At 48.9% G+C, this 9,060-nt stretch overlaps 1 protein-coding gene and 1 long non-coding RNA gene across 3 annotated transcripts in view; both read right to left on the reverse strand.

Annotated features, from left to right (window-relative positions):
* Nucleotides 1-9,060, reverse strand: part of PFKP (phosphofructokinase, platelet) — a 70,240-nt gene that overhangs the window by 59,648 nt on the left and 1,532 nt on the right. The window lies entirely within an intron of this gene.
* Nucleotides 5,258-8,857, reverse strand: LOC106726643. Of its 2 annotated transcripts, none has more exons than XR_001362713.1 (2): nucleotides 8,525-8,857; nucleotides 5,258-5,461 (listed from the first exon to the last, which is right to left on the reverse strand). It is a non-coding gene; the product is annotated as an uncharacterized LOC106726643 (long non-coding RNA). The 2 variants fall into 2 exon arrangements; XR_001362714.1 differs by lacking the exon at nucleotides 8,525-8,857 and adding an exon at nucleotides 7,223-7,649.

Genomic DNA, 9,060 nt, shown 5'->3' on the forward strand with positions numbered 1-9,060 from the left:
ATGGGAGAACATATTTGCCAATGTTATCACCAATAAGGGTTTAATCTCCAACATTTACAGGGAACTCATACAACTTAACTAAAGGAAGATAAACAACCCAATCAAAAAATGGGCAACAGACCTAAATAGACACTTTCGAAAGAAGACATAAGGAAGGCCAAGAGACATATGAAAGCATGCTCAAAGTCACTAATCATCCGAGAGATGCAAATCAAAACGACAATGCGGTACCATCTCACACCTGTCAGATTGGCTATCATCAGCAAATCAACAAACGACAAGTGCTAGCGAGGATGAGGAGAAAAAGGAATCCTGTGTAGGTTTAGGCCCACATCTCCCTGCTCACAGGGTCAGGTGTGCATGGAGCCTCCTCAATCCTTAGACCTGACCTGATAAACAAGCCCTCGGGGTCCCCCCCAACAGGCTCCCTGAGTCTAGGCCTGTATTCTGCTGTGGCCACTGTCACTGCTAAATTAACCACCCAACGCTACACCACACCAATGCTTTGTCTCGGGGAGATTTGCAAGGTTGATACCCCCACTACCCCCTTCCTGTAGCCCTTGTTCCCAAGGGGGAGGGGCGGGGGAAGGGAAACCTTCATAAAAGCGGGATAAAAGACGACAGACAAGTTGGGGGTTTTAGAAGTGGATAAGAAACAGCAAGAGTGAAACTGTGACAAGGGGGACATGATCCAGAGGTGAGCCTGGGAGATCCCTGTGCAATAAAAGCCTGCCCAACGCCGACCTCTGTCCCACATGGTCTGAACAATCCTCACGTCAGCTCCTTGGCTTCAGTCTGCCCCTGCCTCTTGGGGTGCAGCTGTACTCAAGGCGAAATGGCCTGTCACCCCTCCTCCTGCAGCGGCCCCAGGGGTTTCCCAGGCAGGGGAGGACCCTGAGCACCGCCATCTCACCAAGCTCCCAGGAGGTAAACTGCCTCTGAGCAGTAGCACCCAGCCTCACAGGCTTTATTCACTTCCTAGGTCCTGTGATTTAGTAAAACCAGCTGGCCTTTCCCCCAGCTGGGAGCTAGCAGCCTCCTGATTGGGCCTGAGGGGCGTCCTCTGCTCAGAGTGGGGGGGGGGGGACTGAGCTTAGTGCCCCAGCACCTGGGCTGATGCACAAGACAGCCTCAGGGGCCTGGGTGCTCCTGGGAAGACGGGAGGTTGGGCTCTGAGCAGATGAACTGATAGCCACATGAGCAAAATTAATAAATGGCGAAGCAAAGCTGGTGTGTAAACCTTGGTCTTCATTTTATTTTACCTTATAATAAGACCTAATTCCCTAGGGCAGTGGTTCTCAACCTTCTGGCCCTTTAAATACATTTCCTCATGTTGTGACCCAACCATAAAATTATTTTCGTTGCTACTTCATAACTGTAATGTTGCTACTGTTATGAATTGTAATGTAAATATCTGATATGCAGGATGGTCTTAGGCGACTCCTGTGAAAGGGTCGTTCAACCGCCAAAGGGGTCACGACCCACAGGTTGAGAACTGCTGCCCTAACCGCTGCCCTAGAGCAATGGCTGTGCTGTGCGTTAGAATCACCAAAGGGAACTTTAAGAAAAAAGTGCCTTTCCAGTTTTGTTGTTTGGTGTGGGGCCCATTTGGTTACTAGCTCTCCTCCTCACCTGGGTGCACAGCTGGGACCCAAAATGCTGCAGGGGCTGGACCCTCCAGGTGGCTGCCTTCCGAGGAGCACCCTGGAGGACAAACACCGAGGAACACAGAAAAAGCCAGGGATCGACACCGGCCCCTGCACTGGGGTCTGACAGTCTGCTGCATGAGCAGGGCCAGGTTCTGGTTTCACTGTTTTGCAGAGCACTGTCCTGGGGCTCAGAGTCATCCACTCAGAACACACAGTTCGGGGCCTTTCACTCTGCTTTTGTTTTGGTTTTGGTAGCCAGACCTGGGAATTAAAACAGCTTTCACAATCATTTCCATGGGGCAATGCAATCCTGCCACCGAGTAAGAATCCTCATATTTGGAAAGTAATGTCCTCCTCGTTTGCAAAAATTTAAACCCCAGTCCTCAGGGGATGTACAATACTGTGATGGGAACCAAAAATAAAGTTTGAAAAAAATTAGGAAGGAGTTAAGTGGGAAGTGTGTGGTAATTACTTTAGATACAATAGAAAGAGTAGATTGTTAGATTTTCTTTCTTTTTTAAATTTAAATTATTGTTGAAAGTATTACATATGTCTCCTCTTCCCCCCATTGAATTCTCCCCACCCACTCCCGCCCCCAGCACATGCCCCCTACTGTCTGTGTCCATTGGTTATTCTTGACATTACCTATTAACAGCTTCTTGCTAAACCATCATGTAGGTAAGCTAGTCACTAAGTGATTTCTTCTTTGAATCAGGGAGTGGGGTGGACTCCAGGTTTCCAAATGCTTCCTAAGATTCTGTTCTGGTGAAATTTAAACTTTGAGTAATTTGTAAGAAACAAGGAATATGTTGATTCTGATAAAATAACTGGGATTCATTCTGTCATTTCCTATGTGATCTGAAGAGTATGAGAAACCTCCTTTCGGATCCCATTTAGCCATGTTCCCTGCATATTTCTCAGTACTTATAATCCTTTCCCAATTCATTTTGATCTTTTTTTTTAACTATATTTTATTAATTTTTTACAGAGAGGAAGGGAGAGAGATAGAGAGTTAGAAACATCAATGAGAGAGAAACATCGATCAGCCGCCTCCTGCACACTCCCCACTGGGGATGTGCCCGCAACCAAGGTACATGCCCTTGACCGGAATCGAACCTGGGACCTTTCAGTCCGCAGGCCGACGCTCTATCCACTGAGCCAAACCGGTTTCGGCTCATTTTGATCTTTAATCTCCTTTTTGAAAAATAAAGTCAGGTTGCTCAGCCCTCTTACTGGTTTCTTCCTGAATTCGCATGGCTTTCATCTTTATACCAAAGCAAAGGTGTGGGATATGTTAGAAAACAAACTTAAAACACACCTTAACTTGCACTTGCTACTAGAGTTCTCCATCAAGTTTCCCCCTTTAATAATTTAGGAATTGACAGGAAAACAACTCCTAAGGAGAACTGTGTAACGATGTTAGCTCCCCCACGAATCAAAGTTATGAAGTTGGGAGAGCCTCTGATTCATGGATGATCCAAATTGCTGGGTCTTGTGTTCAAAGTCCGCAGAAAACTTAGATAAATCCCTAGGGGGGTTTTCATCCATCCATCCATCCATCCATCCATCCATCCACCCACCCAAGATGCAAGGCGTGTCTTCTCTGGGCCAGGCACTGCTCTCTGTCATTGAGAAATTCAGGGAAGCTCCTGGCCCTGGTGGGGCTGGTCCTGGCTGCTAACAATAACAGGATAAACACATGACGCCGGGAGGAAGGGGGTCAGGGGAAGAATAAAATGCAGAGCAGGGCTGCGGGGCTGGAGTGTGGGGTGCAGAGAGGGGCTGCAAAGGTCCGCCAGGAGCTAGTGCTGGCCTGGGGCCTCCAGGAGAAGCGCTATTTCAGGGAATCAGAGAAGCGAGGGAGGCAGCCAAGCGGACATCTGGAAAAGCGGCTCCAGGCCTGGCGAGCGGCCGGGGAAGCGTGCCTGCCGCGCTGTGTCCCAGCCTCCGCTGCAGATGTGAGACCACGGCCAGCAGCCCCTCTGTGATATTCCAACGTAAACAGTTAATAGGGACCCTCTGTGCCAGAATCTCGCTGTGGAGTGAGCCTGAATGTCACTGGGAAAAAATAAGGTGAGCTATCTAAATGCTCTTTATATGGGCTCTGGATTGAACTATTGGGTTGACTAAAATATACATTTAAAATTAATGTCACCTGCTTCTTCTGCTTCTTGTTTAATGTGGTGAGTCACACATAGAACAGGGGTCCCCACCTGAGCCCCATTTCCACTGCTCAGTGGCTCCGACCTGCCCTTTAGCCGCAAGTTCTCTGTCAGTCCTGCCATGTGCATTAGCACTGAGCACCTCCTGAAAGGCGGCGACTACTCCACTGCACATATCCAGTGTAGCCTGTCTCCTCGCTGGTTTTTGCTGGTTCCCCCTTGGTAAGCAGATAAGCACTGCTGTAAAGAATGTCCTTTGACCAACGCTATCTGCCTCCACCTCCGCTCACCCCCTACTCTGCATTGCTTCCTGCTGCAAAGGGAGCCCAATCAGAGGCCGGACCCTCCATTTACAAACCTATCCCATGCCCCTTGGTCCCCTCCTCCATATGGAGGGGGCCCTGTCAGGTGCCCAGCCCCACCCCGAAACCCTCCACCCAAGGCCCAATCCTGCTCCTCCTGAGATCCTAAACTTGGCCTCTTCTCCCCCCGCCCCCCGCCCCCCTCCATAAAAACACCCCTATGAGAGGCAGCCAGTGCCTCCAGGTGGCTTCCGGGTCACACAGGCTAAATCCAAAGTCCTCCCCACCTGCCGCTCCCCAGGAACCTTGCCCATCTGGCTCTGACCTCTTCCTTGAAAGCCCCTGTAGGCTTCCCCTGCCGCCTCCCCAGGCTGCCTCTGCCGCCACTGCCCAGGTCAGATGGAGGGTCCCTGACACAGGCTGTCCTGGGTGCTCCAAGGATCAGGGCTTCACCCAGGTCTGCCTCCTTCCCATGTTCATCTGCCCCCAGGTCACACAGCCACTGCCCTAGAGGAGGGCCGAGGTCTGCCCTCACCTACGAGGCCATTGCTAATTTGTGGAACAGTTAAATGAAAACAGACCTGGGATGTTAAAGCAGAGCTTAAAGATGGGGAGGATTGGTGGCATGGGTTACCCCAGGGCACCCTTCCCCCCATCATCTAAGCCAGGAGTGGGGAATGTCTGGCCCGCGGGCCCTATAAGGCCCGAGAAATCATTTGGTCTGGCCCCGCCAAGGCATTAGGGGTGAGTTAAGTAAATGTTTGACCAAATACAGCAGGCTAATTTTTAAGTAGATGATTTGTATGGCCCACGAATGATGTTATAAATATCCAAATGGCCCTTGGCAGGAAAAAAGATTCCCCACCCCTGATCTAAGCAAAAGAAACTTCTGACCCCACTGATGACTCGTTTCCGCCTTTCTATAGACAGGGTCCTATATTACAATCCAGTGAAACTCCTGGTCAGAGAACCTTCGCAGAAAACTGCTGGAGGGGTCTGAGCTGCCTGGGTTCCTAAACGCCCAGTGGACCCAGGACTGAAGCGTGTCCTCAGCTGACCAGCGGGACCAGCAGCTGGAGTGGATTCACAGGCCTCCCCTAGATCTTCTTTTTTCTTTTTATTCCATTTATTGGGGTAACATTACTTTTTAAAATTTTATTGTTTAAGGTATTACAAATAGCAGTACATATGTCCCCTAGACCTTCTAATCACAGTCTGCACCGTGGCAAGGACAGAGAGGAAGGTGTGGACCCCGGGGCAGCAGGGCCAGAGGCAGAGCAGTGGCATGCCTTTCTCTTTTGCACATTCTCCTTGGCCTTCCTGTCTTCCTGTGGCCTTCAGCCTTTCACTGAGAAGGGGAACAGGAAGGGGGAGGGGAGGAAGGAGATAAGAGCTGAGTGACTCCACTTTCATTTTCCAAATGAAAAAATGGAAGACCCCATCTCACTGCTGGCAGAGAGAAGCTCCGGGCACTGCTCCCCAGCAGCTTGGCCGCCTCTTCCCTCCTGACAAGGACTGTAATCCCCAACATGCTAAGTATCAGGGGGAAGACACATGGGATAAAGGGGCCTGCTGGCAGACACTTGGTAACACATAAAAATACAGCAGCCTAGGAAGCTGGGTGAAAAGAGTAACTGGAAAAGTGACTCAACTGCTTCCTTAACACATGGCCATCTGTTCTTTAGCCAGACACCTTCTCAGCACAATTACAGTCGTAGTGGATGGACAATGTTGTGTTCTGATGTCTGCCTTTAGAATGGCATTGCCCTACCTTCATGTCTCTAATTAGAATTGCTTCTGACAGCCCAGTGGATGGGTGCATCATATTCAAATGGCCCCAATTCTCCCTGATAAAAGGTTTGAACCAAGGGGGAAAACATGCTTTTTGAAGATGACAAAATGTCACACAACAGTGTTTGCTTCTGTAGACAACTTTGCAATTGCACAGACTCCCCACAGTGTACATGAGGTTAACATTAGCATTTTAACACTCTGCCTCCTAGACCCAATCACTTTCATTAAGTTATTACACTATAAACAGAAAAGATCCCCCGAGGCTGGGCCGGCATGGCTCAGTGGTTGAGCATTGTTGACTAGGAGCCAGGAGGTCATGGGTTTGGTTCCCTGTCAGACCATATGCCTGGGTTGCGGGCTCTATCCCCAGGGTGGGTCATGCAATAGGCAGCCCATCAATGATTCTCTGTCATCATTGATGTTTCTATGTCTCTCGTCCTCTCCCTTCCTCTCTGATATCAATAAAAATATATATTAAACAAAAGAAAAAAAGAAAAGATTCCCGGACAGAATGTACAGAATTCCAGGATTGTAAGGGGCTGGAGCTGTGAGGCGAGATGCCCACTGTTCTCAGTTGCCCTTTGCATCTTACTGGGCTCTAATGCCCGCACAGTTCAGGGCCGGCACAGAAGGAACCCCCCCCCCCGCCCCAAGCAAGACCCCAAAGCAATGTTCAAGAAATCCACGTCAGTGAAGGCCAACTAGGTGCCTGGGCCCCATCCACAGTACCTCACATTTCTGACTGCAAATCTCCAGGCGTTCACTGTCCCCAGACATTGCTCAGGAGATGAAAGAGTGCGTTGGATTAGCAGAGATTTAGTGAATTGACATGACTTCATGAGAAAAGAAAACAACTGGAATGCCTAGAGGAAGGAATTGGTCCACACTTCCTAGTGAGCTGCCAACCTTTGCGCTGGGCACCAGAAAGGCACTGGGGAATGGCACCTGTGTCTGGCCCCCCATTTCCACTGCAGCCCTACTGCTTAGCAGATGACACCTCAAACTTCTGAGATGTACAAAGTACACTCCATGCATCTCACAGCTCCCTTGCTCATGTGTCAAATGAGGATGAGTTAGAAAGTGAAGCATTAGCACCTGCCACATAGCAATGGTCACTAAATCTTAGCTATTCTTATCATGAATGGGAAGACTTACATCGGCTTGATTTATGTGAGTGCTATTTACTCTGCCACGGGCAAAAAGGGACTCAGCCTGGTGTTCACTCTGCCCTTAGGGTCCACTCCATTGCTCAGAACTCTCAGCCCTGCCAGCCCCTCTGGAAGCCCACAGTTGGTTATCTAAGATGATGAGTCACCTTTGGCACATGGCACAATCTTCCTTGAGGGTGGGTACTGAGTCATGATTATGTCTGTCCATTTGGCAATGGGAACTTATTTTAGGTTAAAATAAAAATCAGTTTAAGTCTGCAGATTCCTTGTGACAACAGAAGAAACCCAAGTAATGAAAAAAAAAAATAGTTAGCTTTAGAAATACTCTTCCCTAATGAGTGGGGCTAGCGAGTCAGGAATATAGATGGGGGATTTATGGTGTTGTTGTTCTTTAATAGATTATATAATGCAAATTCCATTGGGAATCAAAAGCATTTCATCACTTTGGAATCAAGTGTTACTTCACTTCAGCCACTCTCACTGTATTTTAAAGTGGTTGCTGTCACTGTAAAAAGGCATTTTCTGAGAAAGGTCCCTTCAGAGCACCATGGCCTGGAAAGCATTTAGATTGAGATGTCATAAAACTTATCTTAAATCCTGCCACTGCCATTTAAAAGCCACATAACCTTAGCTAAGTCAATTATCTCACTGTGGGTCTTTGTCCCCACCTCCAAAATGAAGACACATATGTCTTGGAGCCCTGTAATTAGGCCTGGAGATAAGACCTGTAAAAATTCTTCTGTTGGATCTCAGAGGAGATCCAACACTGATCTAACTTAGAATCAAGAGAAAGTGGGGAAATGGTGGGCAGCCCAAAGCATCTCTGGGAATAACCTACTCTAAGGGTCTGTAAATCTGCCGCTGCCAAGACCAGACTCTCTGAGCATGTCTCCGGTGAGCTCTCTCGGAAAGAAATGCTCCCAAACGCTCAGGCAGATCCAACATGGACTCAAAATAGAACATCTGGCGTTTTGCATGAAGTCCAAGAAAAAACAGTCAACCGCCACAGCTCTGCCTGAAAGGGGGAGGGAGGGCATACAAGCGGCCATGGTGGGTTGCCAGGAATGTAGGGCAGCCCCAATGTGCCAGGTGGGAGCATCAGGACATCAAAGAGGATGCTACCTGCTGAGGTGAGAACTGTCATCTCCTAGTAACCTGACAGGACACCAACCAAACAACCTTCTCTTAGAGTTTTTGTTTTCAAAGTATACTTTCCATTGAGAAGAGGTGTGGACTAACGGAATGAATGAACTCTTTTATAGCTGCTCACAAGTAGCAGGGCCAGGATGAGTAACAGAGAAAATGCTGATTCTGTCTATTGCACCATTATCCTGAGTGCCTGTATGCCAACTACCAGGTGGTTAAGCAAATTTTTAGACAAGGATTCAAAGGAATGATATATCAACAGACATAGCACCTTAATTATAAAATAACCTTGAAACACTGACCTTGAAGCCTGGAGGCTTAAGGCCAGTTCCCCTTCCTGTGCCAACGTTTTATGCTCTTTGGAGGGGGCAGGATGCCATTCATTTAAGATGCTTCCTCATTTGTGCTAGCATCTGCAGGCACACGTGCTTTTGAAGCCTTTGACAGGGAAGCCACTCTCAGCCCCACCAGGGCCCCACACGACCCGGCCTGGCACATTTTCTGGTGTTTGTTCATTTAAGTAATGTGGGCGATGTCATTGATTTCGCTCTGCATTTCCTCAGTCCGGGCCTCTGCTATATCACAACATTTTCTTTCTCTGGAATGTTGAAAACCTGAGTCATTTTACTAGGATATCAAATCAGAACAGCCCTGCTTCCCTTGGAGGCAAAGGCGTGGGCCTGTGGGGCGGGGGCGATGACTGACGCTGCGACAGACACGTTCAAGAGGACTGGGAGGGTCTCGCCTGGCACCGACGCTCTGGGGATGCTGCGCGCCAGGTGCCTAGGGCCCAGGGCGCAGTGCACACGGACGGCGACAGGCCAGGCATCACGTACGC

This window comes from Myotis brandtii, unplaced genomic scaffold (assembly GCF_000412655.1).
Source record: "Myotis brandtii unplaced genomic scaffold, ASM41265v1 scaffold297, whole genome shotgun sequence".
NCBI lineage: Eukaryota > Metazoa > Chordata > Mammalia > Chiroptera > Vespertilionidae > Myotis > Myotis brandtii.